Here is an 18492-nt window from a genome sequence, read left to right as displayed (position 1 = left end):
GCATGGCAGTGTGTTGCAGTTTATGGTTCATGAGGAGCTCCGCAGGCAATGCTCCACATGCCAGAGGTGAGGATCGATAGGTCAGCAATGCCAGGTAAGTTGGTTTCAGTGGCCTTTTTCCGGAGTCTTTTGACAATTTCCACTCCTTTCTCTGCCTTCCCGTTTGCTTGTGGATGGAGAGGGTTTGATGTGGTGTGTTGGAACCCCTACTGTTCTGCAAACATCTGAAACTCCCAGAAGCTATACTGGGGGCCACTGTCACTCTGCACTGTTTGAGGAATTCCGTGTCTGACAAATATGCTTTCCAGGTGAGTAATAACACTGCTTGCAGATCTGCTGTTTAGCTGTGCGATTTCAGGATAGTTTGAGTAATAGTCTATTACTCTATCTTTTATCCATTCAGATGGAAGAGATCTGTTCCTACTTTTTGCCATGGCTCAGCTGGCAAGTCTTGAATCAGCATTGGCTCTTTGGTTGCTTGTAACGGTCTCTATAACATGTGTCACAAGTAACTAATCAATGTCTCAATGTCTCTATTGATACCTGGCCAATAAACAGCTTCCCTAGCCCTATTTTTACACTTTCCAATGCCAAGATGACCCTCGTGGATCCGGCTGAGCATCTCTTGGCACATAGACTCTGGAATGATAATCCTGTTTTGCCTCAGCAGTAGGCTGTTGACCACGCTTAGCTCTGCCCTGATAGGATAGAATTGTGTCCGTCTGCAATGTCACGTCTTTTTCCGTTTATAGTGCAATCTTCTTGTACATCGTGTCTGACACTGGGAGGGAAGACGCAATCAAGTTAACATGCATTTCCACGTTCACCAAGATGGTGCTGACTTGTGTCTTTGTGACTGGTGCAGGTGCTCAGGACAGTGCATCAGCCAGAAAGATGTATTTACCTGGCGTGTAGACTAGACCCATATCATATCTTTGTAGCCTCATCATCATCCACTGGATCCGGGAGACATATGTCGTTCAGTTTTATTCTGAAGTTGAAATGAACGGTTGGTGATCTGTTTCTGCTGTAAAGGTGAGTAGTCCATAGACATAGCCATGAAACTTCTCACATCCAAACACTAACCCTAGGGTCTCCTTTTCAATTTGGGCGTATCGTGTTTCACTCTCTGTCATTGCTCTGGATGCATATGCCCCTGGTCTCCAATTGTTGTCGTCGTCGTCAGCCTGGAGAAGCACGGCGCCCGATCCATCTTTGGATGTTTCCGTAGAGATTTTTGTTCTGCATGAGGGATCGAAAAAGGTAAGCACCAGCTCTGTGGTAAGTGTCTTTTTAAGCTTTTTCCATTCTCTGTCATGTCTGGCGGTCCACTTGAACACTTTGCCTTTGTGCGGCAGATCTCTGATACAGACCGTTTTTGCAGAGAGATTCGGGATGAACTTGCCTAGGAAATTTACCATACCCATGGCTCGCAGTACTCCCTTCTTGTCTGTAGGTGGGGGCATGTCCAGAATGGCCTGTACGTTGGAGAGGTCTGGTTCCATTCCTTCTCCAGACAGCTTGTCACCTAAGAAAGTGATCTCTGTTGCCCCGAACTGACATTTGTTTTGTTCAGTTTCAGGCCACTCAACTGGATTCTCTGTAGGAGGTTCAACAGTCTCTCATTGTGTTGTTGTAGTGTAGAGCCCCCCACACAACTAAGTCATCAATGTAAACCCGGGTGCCTTCTAGACCTTCAACGATCGCTTCCATTGCTCTGTGATAGATTTCGGGAGCAGATTTGATTCCAAATGGAAGTCTAAGAAAACAGTATCTGCCACACGGTGTATTAAAGGTGCAGTACTTGCTGCTCTTGTCATCTAATTTCAGTTGCCAGAAACCATGAGATGCATCTAGTTTACTGAAGAATTTGGCCCCTGACATTTCACTAGTGATTTCTTCCCGTTTCGGTATCTGGTACTACTCTCTTTTAATGTTCTCATTAAGGTCTTTGGGGTCTAGGCACACCCTTAATTCACCATTGGGTTTCGTTAGACATGTTATAGAGTTCACCCAGTCTGTTGGTTGTTCGATACATTTTATGACTCCCAATTTTACCATCCGGTTGAGTTCTTTCTTTAAGCCTGTTCGAAGTAGCGCTGGCACTCTCCATGGGGCATGCACGACTGGCTTGGCATCACTTTTCACCTCTATTCGGTAGGTGAACAGCAATGTCCCTTGGCCTGTGAAGATATCAGGAAACTTTTGCACAATGTCAGTTACTGTGTCGCTGTGAGTTTTAAGAACCATCTTTTCAATGTTGATTTGGTAGACCCTCTTGACCAGCTGAAGGTCCTCGCATGCTTTGTCTCCTAGAAGTGACTCGTGATCATTAGGTTTTGTTGCTTCCCTTTCACATTCCCTTTCAGCCTGCACACTCCTTTGGTTTCTATTTGCTGCCCGTTATATGCCTTCAGTGGGACTGTCTGTTTATGTATTTGTGGCTTCTCTTTAAATGCTTTAATGTCTTTTACACTAATCAGGTTGGCTTTTGCCTCTGTGTCTAATTTGAAGAACACCATTGTCCCATTAACTAATAGAGGTGCCGTCCATTTGTCTGTTCCCACTGCATTGACTTGATGTCCAGTGTCTACACTCTCAGGTGGCTGCACTCTTTTTTCCAGAGTCACGGGAAACCATGTTCACTAAAAATGAATCACTCAGTGAACCACTGTCTTCATCAGTGTCATCCACTACATGCTCCTTGCGCCCTTTCCTTTCTCTTGAAAAACACAATTTTGCATAGTGGTTTTGTCCCTTACACCTGGATCACGTTTTACCTAATGCTGGGCATTGCCTGGGTTGGTGAACCTCTCCACAACGTTTGCAGCTAAATGTCTCACTTTGCTTGCTTCGAGCTCCTCGGTATGTTCCACGACCACATTCCTTGAAAGAGACGGCGTCTACATTCGCACGTGGCAGAGCTAAAGCTAGTCCCTTAGCGGCACCTTCAAACGGTGCCACATGCGGTCTAGCTAACTCGCTGGCCTGGCATCTTTTCGCAGCATTGCCCAAACTGAGTTCAGCTTCTCTTGCCAGTCTTTCTCTGACTTCTTTGTCACGTGCCGAACACGATTTGCTCTCGAATCATCGACTCTTTCAGTACATTGAAGTTACAGGTACTACTAGCCTTTAGCTTCAGCTCTGTCAGAAAACTATCACGTCTTTCCTTCGCGTTGCATCCGCAGTCTAAACACATACCTCTCGTAAGTCTCACTCTTTTTTGACAGGCAGTGTTCGTCGAATTTCTGGGTGACTTCGTCCAGCTTGTGTTGTCTCCCTCGTTTGCAACGTGAACGTGTTGCACTGCGCGCCTCCGGCGCATCAGCGCCGGCGCATCAGCGCCAGCTGACGCCCCTGTCACCCCTATAGCCGCGGCATACAGCTTGAACTGCTGCTTGAAATTCCTCCAATTCGCATCTACATTTCCAGTTAACGTTAAAGTCTCCGGTGGTTTTATCGCGTCCATTTTCTGCCTGGTTCAGTCCCGGGACCAAGTAGAGTTCTGTTATGCAATAAATCAATCTGAAAAGTAAATCTAGTCTCTGTGTATTTAATCACGTCTTGTCTGCTGCATGGCTGTCACATGTTCTGATCCTAGAACGTTCTGCGCATGAACCTTAACCCTTTACAATAAACAATATATACAAATACTGCCACCTGCTGGCCAGGTGGGCACATATCATTACATTCTCTTTCCCCAAATACCCTCCAAGCACAAAGACAGTGGATGGGACAGAAAGCGAGAGACTCTCAGGACTTTTCACTGATGTTCAAGTCGCTGTGTGTGTGTGTGTGTGTGTGTGTGTGTGTGTGTGTGTGTGTGTGTGTGTGTGTGTGTGTGTGTGTGTGTGTGTGTGTGTGTGTGTGAGTGAGTGTTAGCGTAGCAGCCAGCGGTACAGAATGCCTCAACACTGCTGCCATGGTTGCTGGCCAGATTCAGAACAGGGACTGGAACATACACGTGCTTCTGGACACGCTGCAGCCTTTCCACCCTGACAAGGCGGACTCCCACTTCAGGACCGCATGACTTCTTCTTCCGTTCAGTTTTCTTCAAATTAATTTCAGTCCCCCCCCCCCCCCCCAATTTTTCTACCCAATTGCTTTTGGCCAATTACCCCACTCTTCCGAGCCGTCCCGGTCTCTGCTCCACCCCCTCTGCTGATGATCCGGGGAGGGCTGCAGACTACCACATGCCTCCTCCCATACATGTGGAGTCACCAGCCGCTTCTTTTCACCCCAGCTCCCCCTCCCCCCTGAACAGGCGCCCCGACCGACCAGAGGAGGCGCTAGTGCGGCGACCAGGACACATACCCACATCCGGCTTCCCATCCGCAGACACGGTCACTTGTGTCTGTAGGGACGCCCAACCAAGCCGGAGGTAACACGGGGATTCGAACCGGCGATTCCCGTGTTGGTAGGCAACGGAATAGACCGCTACACCACCCAGATGCCAATTTCACTGTTTTTATTAGAGTTTACATTTTGTTGTGTATTTATGTGACTTCAGGATTTATTAAGAAGTGTTTTGTGCTATGACTTTGCTTCATTGTTGTGGAGCAAGTGTTTCCTAAGTAAACTCTAATCATCTACACTAGCATGTAAAAACACCACCTTTCACTGGATTGTTTACACAAGCTTTAAAGGAGCCGCGGGCCTAAAATGAGTAATTATTCTACAACAAGATTAGATGCCGGGCGCGGTGGCGTGGCGTGTGCCTGTCGTCCAAGTCACCGGGAGGCCGAGGCCGGCGGACCGACTGAGCTCTGGGCTGCCTGCAGCAGACTGTTCCCACTGGCTGTCCGCACTAAGTTGGGTATCGATATGGTGCTCCGGGGGGAGTCCGGCACCACCAGGTCGCCTAAAGAGGGGAGCAAAAGCGTCGGCCAAATGACTGTAATGTAATGTAAGATTACCACTGAGTTTGTTGAAAGATTCAAAATAAAAGTAGAGCCCCCCCCCCCCAAAAAAAACCCCTCAACGATGACTTTCCCATTTTAACACTTTTGTATGGTTCACAAAACCTTGCTGCCCTGTGATGGTCTGGCGGCCTGTCCAGGGTGTCTCCCCGCCTGCCGCCCAATGACTGCTGGGATAGGCTCCAGCATCCCCGCCACCCTGAGAGCAGGATAAGGGGTTTGGATGATGGATGGATGGAAGGAAAACCTTGCTGTGTTTACAGAATGAAACTGACGTTGTGGCTCTAGTGGAGGATCTGTGGATCTAGTGGAGGATCTGTGGATCTAGTGGAGGCTCTGTGAATCTAGTGGAGAATGTGTGGATCTAGTGGAGGATCTGTGGATCTAGTGGAGGATGTGTGGATCTAGTGGAGGCTTTATGGATCTAGTGGAGAATGTGTGGATCTAGTGGAGGATCTGTGGATCTAGTGGAGGATGTGTGGATCTAGTGGAGGCTTTATGGATCTAGTGGAGGATGTGTGGATCTAGTGGAGGCTCTGTGAATCTAGTGGAGAATGTGTGGATCTAGTGGAGGATCTGTGGATCTAGTGGAGGATGTGTGGATCTAGGGGAGGATGTGTGGATCTAGGGGAGGATCTGTGGATCTAGTGGAGGCTCTATGGATCTAGTGGATGATCTGTGGAACTAGTGGAGGATCTGTGGATCTAGTGGAGGGTCTATGGGTCTAGTGGAGGATATGTGGATCTAGTGGAGGCTCTGTGGATCTAGTGGAGGCTCTATGGATCTAGTGGAGGATCTGTGGATCTAGTGGAGGGTCTATGGGTCTAGTGGAGGATATGTGGATCTAGTGGAAGATCTATGGATCTAGGGGAGGATATGTGGATCTAGTGGAGGATATATGGATCTAGTGGAGGATCTGTGGATCTAGTGGAGGATCTGTGGATCTAGTGGAGGCTCTGTGAATCTAGTGGAGGATGTGTGGATCTAGTGGAGGATCTGTGGATCTAGTGGAGGATGTGTGGATCTAGTGGAGGCTTTATGGATCTAGTGGAGGCTCTGTGAATCTAGAGGAGGATGTGTGGATCTAGTGGAGGATCTGTGGAACTAGTGGAGGATGTGTGGATCTAGTGGAAGATCTGTGGATCTAGTGTAGGATCTGTGGATCTAGTGGAGGATGTGTGGATCTAGTGTAGGATCTGTGGATCTAGTGGAGGCTCTATGGATCTAGGGGAGGATATGTGGATCTAGTGGAAGATCTATGGCTCTAGGGGAGGATATGTGGATCTAGTGGAGGATATATGGATCTAGTGGAGGATGTGTGGATCTAGTGGATGATCTGTGAATCTAGTGGAGAATGTGTGGATCTAGTGGAGGATCTGTGGATCTAGTGGAGGCTTTATGGATCTAGTGGAGGCTTTATGGATCTAGTGGAGGCTCTGTGAATCTAGTGGAGGATGAGTGGATCTAGTGGAGGATCTGTGGAACTAGTGGAGGATGTGTGGATCTAGTGGAAGATCTGTGGATCTAGTGGAGGATCTGTGGATCTAGTGGAGGATCTGTGGATCTAGTGGAGGGTCTATGGGTCTAGTGGAGGATATGTGGATCTAGTGGAGGGTCTATGGGTCTAGTGGAGGATATGTGGATCTAGTGGAAGATCTATGGATCTAGTGGAGGATATATGGATCTAGTGGAGGATATATGGGTCTAGTGGAGGATATGCGGATCTAGTGGAAGATCTATGGATCTAGGGGAGGATATGTGGATCTAGTGGAGGGTCTATGGGTCTAGTGGAGGATATGTGGATCTAGTGGAAGATCTATGGATCTAGTGGAGGATATGTGGATCTAGTGGAGGGTCTATGGATCTAGCGGAGGATATGTGGATCTAGGGGAGGATATGTGGATCTAGTGGAAGATATATGGATCTAGTGGAGGATCTGTGGATCTAGTGGAGGATCTGTGGATCTAGTGGAAGTGGATAGACCAAACATCATCCATCCATTATCCAAGCCACTTATCCCTTATCCATACTTAGGCTCGTGGGGATGCTGGAGCCCATCCCAGCAGTCATTGGGCAGCAGGTGGGGAGACACCACAGACAGGCCAACAGACTGTCACAGGACCGACACACACACACACACACACACCTAGGGACAATTTAGTACGGCCGAATCACCTGACCTACATGTCTTTGAGTCACCTGACCTACATGTGTTTGAGTCACCTGGCCTACATGTCTTTGAGTCACCTGGCCTACATGTCTTTGAGTCACCTGACCTACATGTCTTTGAGTCACCTGGCCTACATGTCTTTGAGTCACCTGACCTACATGTCTTTGAGTCACCTGACCTACATGTCTTTGAGTCACCTGACCTACATGTCTTTGTGTCACCTGACCTACGTCTTTGAGTCACCTGACCTATATGTCTTTGAGTCACCTGACCTACATGTCTTTGAGTCACCTGGCCTACATGTCTTTGAGTCACCTGACCTACATGTCTTTGAGTCACCTGGCCTACATGTCTTTGAGTCACCTGACCTACATGTCTTTGAGTCACCTGACCTACATGTCTTTGAGTCACCTGACCTACATGTCTTTGTGTCACCTGACCTACGTCTTTGAGTCACCTGACCTATATGTCTTTGAGTCACCTGACCTACATGTCTTTGAGTCACCTGGCCTACATGTCTTTGAGTCACCTGACCTACATGTCTTTGAGTCACCTGGCCTACATGTCTTTGAGTCACCTGACCTACATGTCTTTGAGTCACCTGACCTACATGTCTTTGAGTCACCTGACCTACATGTCTTTGAGTCACCTGACCTACATGTCTTTGAGTCACCTGGCCTACCTGTCTTTGAGTCACCTGGCCTACATGTCTTTGAGTCACCTGACCTACACGTCTTTGAGTCACCTGGCCTACATGTCTTTGAGTCACCTGACCTACATGTCTTTGAGTCACCTGACCTACATGTCTTTGAGTCACCTGACCTACATGTCTTTGAGTCACCTGACCTACATGTCTTTGTGTCACCTGACCTACATGTCTTTGAGTCACCTGACCTACATGTCTTTGAGTCACCTGACCTACATGTCTTTGGACTGTGGGAGGAAACCGGAGCCCCCGGAGGAAACCCACGCAGATACGGGCAGAACATGCAAACTCCACACAGAGGACGACCCGGGACGACCCCCAAGGTTGGACTACCCCGGGGCTCGAACCAAGGACCTTCTTATTGTGAGGCGACCACGCTAACCACTGTGCCACCGTGCCGCCCAGAGCAAACAGCATCCATGTAATCAGAAGTTCATCTTTAACTGCTGCAAAGAGCTTCACCGCAGCAACGCTGGAGTGACTTGGAGATTCTCTGTAAAAGAAGTCATTCTAGAGCTTCACCGCAGCAACGCTGGAGTGACTTGGAGATTCTCTGTAAAAGAAGTCATTCTTACATGCACAGATGAACAGCTGCCATGTATTCTATTCTACACGGCATATGACGGCAGACCGATGCTCTCACATACCATGCTGGTGTGTTGGACGCAGTAATATTTATAGAAACTTCACCAATCAGTAAAACAGCATTTCACAGCAACAATGCTGGAGTAACTAAGAGATTCGCTGAGTTGTATGTTTTTACAGATGTAGATTATCAACAATATGAATTTTGCCAGTTATCAGGGTGGGGGAAAGCAAAGAGAGGGGGGACTGGATTTTTTGCAGGTGTTGTGTCAAAATTGCTCACCTCTCCAAAGTTACCTATAGCCACTTGAAATATTGTGCGTAGCATCTTTAAAAAGTATATTAGCTGTTTACATGTCAAATCATATCTCTTCTCAGAGAGTGTGGTACCCACCTGATGTCCTCCAGGTCATAGTAGACGTTACGGCCGTTGTCTCTGATGTAGATGGCCACGTTGGGCGAGTCCAGCATTTTCATGGTGAGCTGGTGGGGGAAGGCACTGACGAACAGAGCCCTCAGAGTCCTCCAGACTGTTGATCTCGTGTGGCATCCGCACCTGCTTGGTGTCCTCACCGTACTGCAGGTGCAGGACGCCTGATGAGAAACAACACGGACACGAGCTTAGCCGTCAAGGACTGAAACACATCAGGCATAGCTCAGATTGGAGAGGACGTTGAGACTGAAATGCAACACAGACTGGCTGCACTTTCACACTGGAAGAATGTGAACTGATGCAAAAATATGTGTTGCGATATCATGTGGCCATTATCAGAAAAGCCGCTGGTCAGAAAACTATGGATGGTCCACATTGTTCCTGTTAATATGAGGGTAGCATCAGTAACACTATCCTGAACATGTAGGCTGATAAGTCCTGCCCTGAATCAACTGCTTCTGTTGTAAAAAGGCAAACAAATTATCTTATCTAAAAGGGCACAGCCAGACTAGCATGTTGTAAATGATATGTAGACAGTACAGCTGCCATTACGGTAGCGCCGCAGCAAATACACCCAGGGAAGAGCGGATGAAGAGGTCTGCTACCGTGACAGTGGTGGTACACAGCAGCAGCAGCAGTAGACAGTAAACAATATGAGGTGACAGGCAAAAATGAGGTTGGCAATGCATAGCAGGGATCCAGCAATGAGAGGCGGAGAGGTCAGAAAAGGACAGGACATAGTACCTTCTGCTTGGTATGGAAGTGCTGTGACTAGAGGGATGTGCATGTGTTCCTGTCTCTGTATCTATGTACATGCTCCTTACCAATTACCTACCCACAGACTTATCTCTGGTCTGGCTGGCAGAGCGACCTACGGGGAGGCTCGCCCGGGCTCTACTGCCCCTGGTGAACGGTTGTGTGCCGGGCTGAAGGTCTCCTTCAGACATGGTCTCGAGGGACTCCAGAGATGCCACAGACAGCGGTTCCTCCTGCTCTGCCAAGCCAAGAAGTCCTGCACAGACAGGCGGGCTTATGGAAGACCGAGGCCTTCTAACCTGGACAGGATGGAGAAAGAGTTGGTTGGACTAAAACGTCTGCTTGTCCTATGCATTGAAATATTTACTTTCGGTATGGCATTGTTGCCATGTTTTTTGCAGAACTGGAGGTGGCAGAGGTGAAGATGATAAGATTTTCATTGGGAGTGATGAAGAAGGACAGGATTAGGAAGGAGTATATTAGAGGGACCGCTCAGGTTGGACGGTTTGGAGACAAAGCAAGAGAGACAAGATGGAGATGGTGTGGACATGTGTGGAGGAGAGATGCTGGGTATACTGGGAGAAGGATGCTGAATATGGAGCTGCCAGGGAAGAGGAGAAGAGGAAGGCCAAAGAGGAGGTTTATGGATGTGGTGAGGGAGGACATGCAGGTGGCATTGTTGCAATGTGATGATAAAATGAGCTCAGCTTGCTATTTTATACTTCTACACTAGGCAAGGGACGGCAAGGAAAGTGCGTTGCCGTAGCACAATTCATACATGAAGGCAATTCAAAGCTCTTTACATAAAGACACAAGATATTAAATCAAAGTACAGAGCGGGATTAAATAACATCCATCCATCCATCCACTATCTGAACCGCTTATCTGGCTCCCTGGGTCGCAGGGATGCTGGAGTCTATCCCAGCAGTCACTGGGCGGCAGGCGGGGAGACACCCTGGACAGGCTGCCAGGCCATCACACAGCCCCTCCCCACCCCCCACCACCACCACACACACTCACTCTTTCCTCGGGACATTTTAGTATGGCCAGTTCATCTGACCTACAGGTCTTTGAGTCACCTGACCTACATGTCTTTGAGTCACCTGACCTACATGTCTCTGGACTGTGGGAGGAAACCGGAGTCCCCGGAGGAAACCCACACAGACACGCGGAGAACATGCAAACTCCACACCGACCCGGGACGACCCCCAAGGTTGGACTACCCCGGGGCTCGAACCCAGGACCTTCTTGCTGTGAGCCGACCGCGCTGACCACTAGTCCACCGTGCTGCCCCGGGATTGAATAACAAGAATACTAAAATAAAGATAAGAAAAAATGACAGGGAACAGAATATGAACATTATAAACATGTATCAAGCAAAACGTAGTGCAAATATGAAGGTAAAAATTAGTTTGAATTAAAAACACGTTTTAAGTCTTAAACAGACTGAAAGGCGTTCAAGTCCAGGATTAGGGTGCAGAGTGAAACAATGGTCAAAGTGCAACACGGTTGAAGATTCAGTTAAAGGCAAGGGCAAACATGGGGGTTGGAGCCTGGTTGTAAACACGGGGGTTGTAGCCTGGTTGTAACCATGGGGGTTGTAGCCTGGTTGTAACCATGGGGGTTGTAGCCTGGTTGTAACCATGGGGGTTGGAGCCTGGTTGTAACCATGGGGGTTGGAGCCTGGTTGTAAACATGGGGGTTGGAGCCTGGTTGTAACCATGGGGGTTGTAGCCTGGTTGTAAACATGGGGGTTGTAGCCTGGTTGTAACCATGGGGGTTGTAGCCTGGTTGTAACCATGGTCGGGGTTGGAGCCTGGTTGTAACCATGGGGGTTGTAGCCTGGTTGTAACCATGGGGGTTGGAGCCTGGTTGTAACCATGGGGGTTGGAGCCTGGTTGTAAACATGGGGGTTGGAGCCTGGTTGTAACCATGGGGGTTGTAGCCTGGTTGTAACCATGGGGGTTGGAGCCTGGTTGTAACCATGGGGGTTGTAGCCTGGTTGTAACCATGGGGGTTGGAGCCTGGTTGTAAACACGGGGGTTGTAGCCTGGTTGTAACCATGGGGGTTGTAGCCTGGTTGTAACCATGGTCGGGGTTGGAGCCTGGTTGTAACCATGGGGGTTGTAGCCTGGTTGTAACCATGGGGGTTGTAGCCTGGTTGTAACCATGGGGGTTGTAGCCTGGTTGTAACCATGGGGGTTGGAGCCTGGTTGTAACCATGGGGGTTGGAGCCTGGTTGTAACCATGGTCGGGGTTGGGGCGAGTCTGAAGTTGCTGCACTACAACACCATTACTGTGCATGCTGGGCTGTGTGCTGTTGAGGGCAGGTTGTGGTCAGCTCCGAAAGCCTCGTGCTATGATCACAAATATTGGGGGTTATTAGTAAACTAGATTAAAATACAATATTATCTGATAGTGTTTTTCTGATTTACCAAATACTTTTGGGACAAACAGACTCCGTTGAAAACAGCTGAAAGCAGCTGAAAACACTGCTCACGTTCAACACGCCTTCAGTGCTGAGCCTTGGGGCCGCGGGGGCCGTGGGGCCGCGGGGCAGGATCAGGTTTGCCCCGCGCTCCGAACAGCCAATAGAAACGACAGAATGAATGACGTACGTCGAGATGTTTCGTAAACGCCGTTTGCGGCATCGGTGTTGCTACACAGCTACACCGACCCCGCGGGGGGAGGCGAGCCCCGAGCGGGCTCTCGTTTCGCGCCGGTGACAGTGGCAGGTGGGAAGTTCCAGATGTTTCTTTAATGTTTTGTTTTTTATACCTATACACACATTCTCTCTCTCTCTCTCTCTCTCTCTCTCTCTCTCTCTCTCTCTCTCTCTCTCTCTCTCTCTCTCTCTCTCTCTCTCTCTCTCTCTCTCTCTCTCTCTCTCTTTCTCTCTCTCTCTCTCTCTCTCTCTCTCTCTCTCTCTCTCTCTCTCTCTCTCTCTCTCTCTCTCTCTCTCTCTCTCTCAATTATAAATACTGTACCGTAGGTGCACTTATAACCATTACTGCATTAGTATATTTATGATGTTTTAGGTTTTATATATATGTGTATATATATATATATATATATATATATATATGTGTGTGTGTGTGTGTGTGTGTGTATATATATAGCCACGTGGTCAAATAATGGACTCCTCAGCCAACCTGTCAGAGTTAACCAACAAGCTTTTTATGTAACCCATGTGACGTATAGGGCTGATGATAGTCGCTGATTTAGAGGTGTAGTGACACGCCGCTCCTTAGGGGGCGCACTATGCTACTCGCTGGGGTAGAGACTGCTGCTACACGCAGTCGTCACCTTTTTCTCTTTTCTCTTTGTGAACATCCTGGAAGTTGTGCTCTTGAACCGACGACTGAATGTCATTATACACAGCCGCAGAAAGCGGGAGTGTTGACGTGTTTTGATTGTGGGAGTGTTGTGTGTCATCAGAACCTCGTCTGTGAGCTTACGAGACGAAGGTGTGTGGAGTTTGGAGTATGGGGAACTCCGCTGGGTAAAGCAGGTGTCTGTGCTAGCTTGTTGCTAGCCACTGAAGGGGAAAGCTAACGCTGGGTCATCAGATAGCTGTTAAGATACTCTTCATAAAACCAGTCGGGGATAAGATGTCTAATGTTTGAATAGCCTGTACTTTGGTACGTGTTGTATCATAGTTATGAGAAGGTTAACGTGTAGAACTCTCTTTGGTGCGTACTGTATCATTGTGTCATGTTGGATGTTCTAGAACAGTGTTTCTCAACCGGGGGTCCGCGGACCCCTAGTGGTCCGTGGTGTAATTGCAAGGGGTCCGTGATAATAAAATATCTTTAAAAAAAGATCCTATGACATTTATAGAAATAGGATTATTTTACTCAAATGTGACTGAGACCTTTATCTACCTAAACTATAAAGGGTAACAGGACTTTTTTCTCTAATTACATCTGTTTCACAAGTGTAATTTATTGTATTTTAATAAGAGATCTCGCTCCCGTTTGCATTGTTAAAAGTTACTGCATAAAAATTCTGTTGTTAGATATATCTGAAAGTTACTGAATACATATTCTGTTTTGTTACATATATCTGAAAGTTACTGAATACATATTCTGTTTTGTTACATATATCTGAAAGTTACTGCATAAGAATTCTGTTTTGTTAACTATATCTAAGTTACAACTGAAAGCTCTTATTTTTGCCCCAAAGAGTGAATAAATGCTATAATGCAATTTAAAATGTAGTTTCTACTGCTTCTATCAAATTGCAACCCCCCTCCCCCAAGATCAGGTGGAGGGGTCCTTAGGGTATATCAAAAATACGCAGGGGGTCCAGGACCCCAAAAAGGTTGAGAACCACTGGTCTAGAAGATAGCTCACGCCAGTAGTTAGCTAGTGCTAAGCGCTAGCTTAGTCAGTGAAGCATTGGGGAATTGTGTAGCATTAAAGATGGGTGGCACTTATCCTGTTGACGTTAAAGCCATTCGGTTTAAGTGGTTAGCGCACTTAAATGGTTTGTATTGAGGCTACACTGTGACTGCACTGATTTTGTGTAACAGAATTATATATATATATATATATATATATATATATACATAGTATATATATGTAGTGATTAAGTAATGATATTGCAATCCATATACATGTTAATGGAAAGCATATTGTAAGATGTTCTGAATGAAAAGAAATGAATGAGATCTCATGTTAGAAACAGATATAGAATGAAATACTTACTATTCTGCACTATTTGTGTAGATTGTTTTGTTTGTTTTTTTAACTACCAGGTAGAATTTGGAAGATTGTGATGGCGAGGCCAGCCCAGTGAGACTGTGGACCATCATAGAGGCGGTGGCCTACCGTAGGATCTGTCCCAGGAAACGTCTGGCAAGCCTGAATCATTCATCCAGACAGCAGATAAGAACCCATACACACCAGCCTATTTCCTCTACCAGGGTAGAAATAGTCATGGTTGAAGTATATTCAATACACTTACGGATCAGGAACTGAACTCTTGGACCAACACATACACTCAAGGACAAGGAACTGAACTTTTCTTTCATCTCAAACTGCTAACACTCATTGAGGGTTGTGATTTGAACGAGGTTTTCTTTGGTTTATTATTTTATTGACTTTAAAGAGCTCTATTTTGTTTTATTTCAATTCTTTTATGTAAAAGTCAGCGTTGTGTATATTTTGCTGTTGTGAGGCAATAAGATTGTCAACTGTTCAACTACACATCAACTCCTCTTGTGAGTTAGTCAAGGCAAACCCCTCACCGAACCTAGTTAATGTTAGCACCTTTACTGCTACCTCTAGTTTGCACTGGAGGCACTACACAAAACTTGGTGAGCCAGCCAGGAGCGGTTTTGAGCTCCTTGTTATGTGAAAGTTGAGCAGTTTGACACTTCTGTTGCATTCTATCTGTGAACACTGATACCAGCTACCTAGGTTTATTTTGTCTTAATAAGAAAGCCTAAAATATGGATGTAATTCAATCTGAAAATGTTAAGTGCCCAATTATGTCCTAGTTGGAGGCTTGACTGGTGACGAGGTAGACAATGACATTATGGAGTACTTGGGAGAGTTTGGGTCCATTGAAAGGATAATTAAAGTAACCAGTTCTGAAGCCCAGTTTAAAGATACAGCCATAGTGGAATTCACATCAGGTGAACCCATTCAGTTTCTTCAGGATACTTTGCCCCGCAAAAGACCCAGCCGTAAACCAAATGTTGTCCATCACATTCAGCTTCTGTCTGAGCTGTATGCTGCTGACAAAAGTTCAAGCTTAACCCATTCTTACTTAGCCGAACTGCAGGGTATTGCTAAACTAAGTGGAGCAGACTTTGATGGAGGGAGGAAACCCATGCAGACACGGGGAGAACATACAAACTCCACACAGAAAGGCCTGGGGTTCAAACCCAGGACCTTCTTGCTGTGAGGCATAGTGCTAACCACTGGGCCACCGTGCCGCCATATTCCAGTCTTGTTGAACAATCTGATTTTAAGAGTGGAGCCATTGTTATGAGGTTTAAACTTGTAATTGCCACCTGGGTGGATCTGCTTTTACGTACTATATTTGATTTGATTTGATTTGATTTTGATATGCTTTATTGATCCCCGTGGGGAAATTTATTCTCTGCATTTACCCCATCCTAGCTGTGTAGCTAGGAGCAGTGGGCAGCCACCGTGCAGCACCCGGGGACCAACTCCAGTTCGTCTGGCCATGCCTTGCTCAGGGGCACAGACAGATAATGGATGTATGGAAATCATAGTATTTAATCTGCCTGCCAACATGGCAGTCAAACAACAGACACACACACACACACACACACACACACACACACACACACACACACACACACACACGTCAAAGCACACATGCGAGCTTAACAGGTGAGCATTTACACACCCAGCTAGGTTTGCCACTTCTGAACAGGAAGTTCTGTGTCCACAGCAGCTACCAGCTACTGGGCACCACAAACTCATTTGGACCTAATTAGAGAAAAACATCAACACGTTGTGGCAGCAGCTACATGACAGCTGTCACAGTGAATAACACAAACCCTGACCAATGCTGCAGGTGTGTTCTGGCTCAGAGCACAGTGCCACATTTCTAATGTGATGCTGTTTGTATTTGTTCACGCGTGTGTGTGTGTGTGTGTGTGTGTGTGTGTGTGTGTGTGTCTACATACATGTGCTTGTTTACAGAGCAGTGTGCATCTCCTCACTACTCTATGGGTGTGAGGCATGGACCATCTACAGCCACCATCTCAGAAGCCTGGAGGCCTACCATGTGAAATGTCTCCAGAGGATCCTCGGCATTATTTGGGAGGACAGAGTGCCACGCACAGAGGTGTTGGAGCGGGCAGGCAGCTGCAGCGTGGAGTCTACCCTAAAACACCATCAACTCAGGTGGCTTGGGCATGTCATTCACATGCCCAGCCAATGACTCCCACGTAAAGTCCTCTATGGCCAACTACACCTTGGTCAACACACTGCTGGTGGGCAGAAGAAGTGGTTCAAAGACCAAAGGAAGACCACACTGAAAAGATGCCAGATCAACCCCTCTTCTCTGGAGGAACTGGCCTCCCGCCGCACACTCTCACGTCTCAGAGGGAGTGAAGTATGTGGAAACCAGCACACACAACACCGTGTAGCAAAGCGTGCGAAGAGGCATGCTCACAAAGCTACCCCTGCCCCCTCCAGCACCACCTTTACATGCCCGGTCTGCAACCGCAACTGTGCATCCAGGATCCAGCCACCAAAGGACTCACAAATAGGAGAAGATGGTCATCATTGGACATGATGGACAACCAGCAAGCTATACATGAGCATGTGCATGTGCCCACATTAGATCACATGTGTGTAAAAAAGTAGATCCAGTCCTGGGCACGGCGTTCAACTGCAACCGCCGGGTCATCGGTGAATAAACCGGCACCCCCACTTCAACCCTTGGGTTGTTGTGAGGAGGGTGTGTGGACCCCCAGCAGGACTAAAAACAAAGCCTGTCACAGGGCAGATGAGTTCCTCTGTGAACCAACAGCCATCCATACCTGGAGAGGAGATGAGGACCACCAGGTACCCCCCCTACTGGAACACAATGATGACTCAACCGAGACTTGTTGAGGCATCAGCTGTGCTCCTACGACCTCCATATGTTATGGAACTACTGATGATGATGATGATGATGATGATAAAGAAGACCAGGGCGATTTGGATTTTGGTTTGAAAATTGGAGCCTGCCAAGCGAGGGAGTCCTGCGTACACTCATCTCCTCCATGTAGAGCTAGTTTAGTGAGTCTTGCAACGTGATTGATGCAGAAATGTGCAGTACACACACACACACACACACACACACACACACGCACACACTGAGTCGGTGCATTGTAATGACGGGATAGGCTGCTGCAGAGCTGCTGTCTGAATCCTGTCCTGAGGCCAGGAAGCGGATGTAGGTTAGTCCTCACAAGGATGAGCTACTTTCTCCTCTGCCCACCTTTTCTTCTCGTGCTGCAGTGTGTGTGATTCATCTGCTGTGACAACGTCATATGGTGAAAGATAGACCCGGGCTATCCAAGTACCCCAAAATGGAAACGATGACATTGTAAGCAGCACATGAAAATAGGAAACAGTTGTTTAGAGGACGCTCACCATGGAACCTGCGGCCATAATCCGTAAACAACCGACAGTGATGTAGGGACTGCCATGTTCTTATCAAACTATCATGTGTAGGATGAAAATAACCTCAGCAGTCAGTGTCATCCACCAAATACCAACTTTCTTTTTTTTTTTCTAACAAATTATCGAGGCGTCTGCAGCAATTCCAGAAACTGCAACCTCCCAGATCGAAAAGGTAAAATATTGCATCACTGGGTCCTTTGCATCCAAAGGACCCAGTTGAAGAAGGGCAGTGAGCTCCTGCCTCTGGATTTAAGTCCCTGATGTTCTGCATCCTATGTAACCCCATCACTCAGTTAACCAGTTATAGCTACTCATTCAATGAAAAGAATAAAGTGGCCGCTCCATACCGTGAATACACTCCATAAAATATCCATAAAATATATACCGGTCCATACCGTGAATACACTCCATAAAATATCCATAAAATATATACCGGTCCATACCGTGAATACAATCTATAAAATATCCATAAAGTATATACCAGTCCATACCGTGAATACAATCCATAAAATATCCATAAAGTATATACCAGTCCATACCGTGAATACAATCCATAAAATATCCATAAAGTATATACCGCTCCATACCGTGAATACACTCCATAAAATATCCATAAAGTATATACCACTCCATACCGTGAATACAATCCATAAAATATCCATAAAGTATATACCACTCCATACCGTGAATACAATCCATGAAATATCTATAAAGTATATACCGCTCCATACCGTGAATACAATCCATCCATGAAATATATACCGGTC

Source organism: Lampris incognitus, chromosome 14, assembly GCF_029633865.1.
Source record: "Lampris incognitus isolate fLamInc1 chromosome 14, fLamInc1.hap2, whole genome shotgun sequence".
Lineage (NCBI taxonomy): Eukaryota > Metazoa > Chordata > Actinopteri > Lampriformes > Lampridae > Lampris > Lampris incognitus.
The sequence above is the reverse complement of the archived record's forward strand: the minus strand, read 5'-3'. Positions refer to the sequence as shown.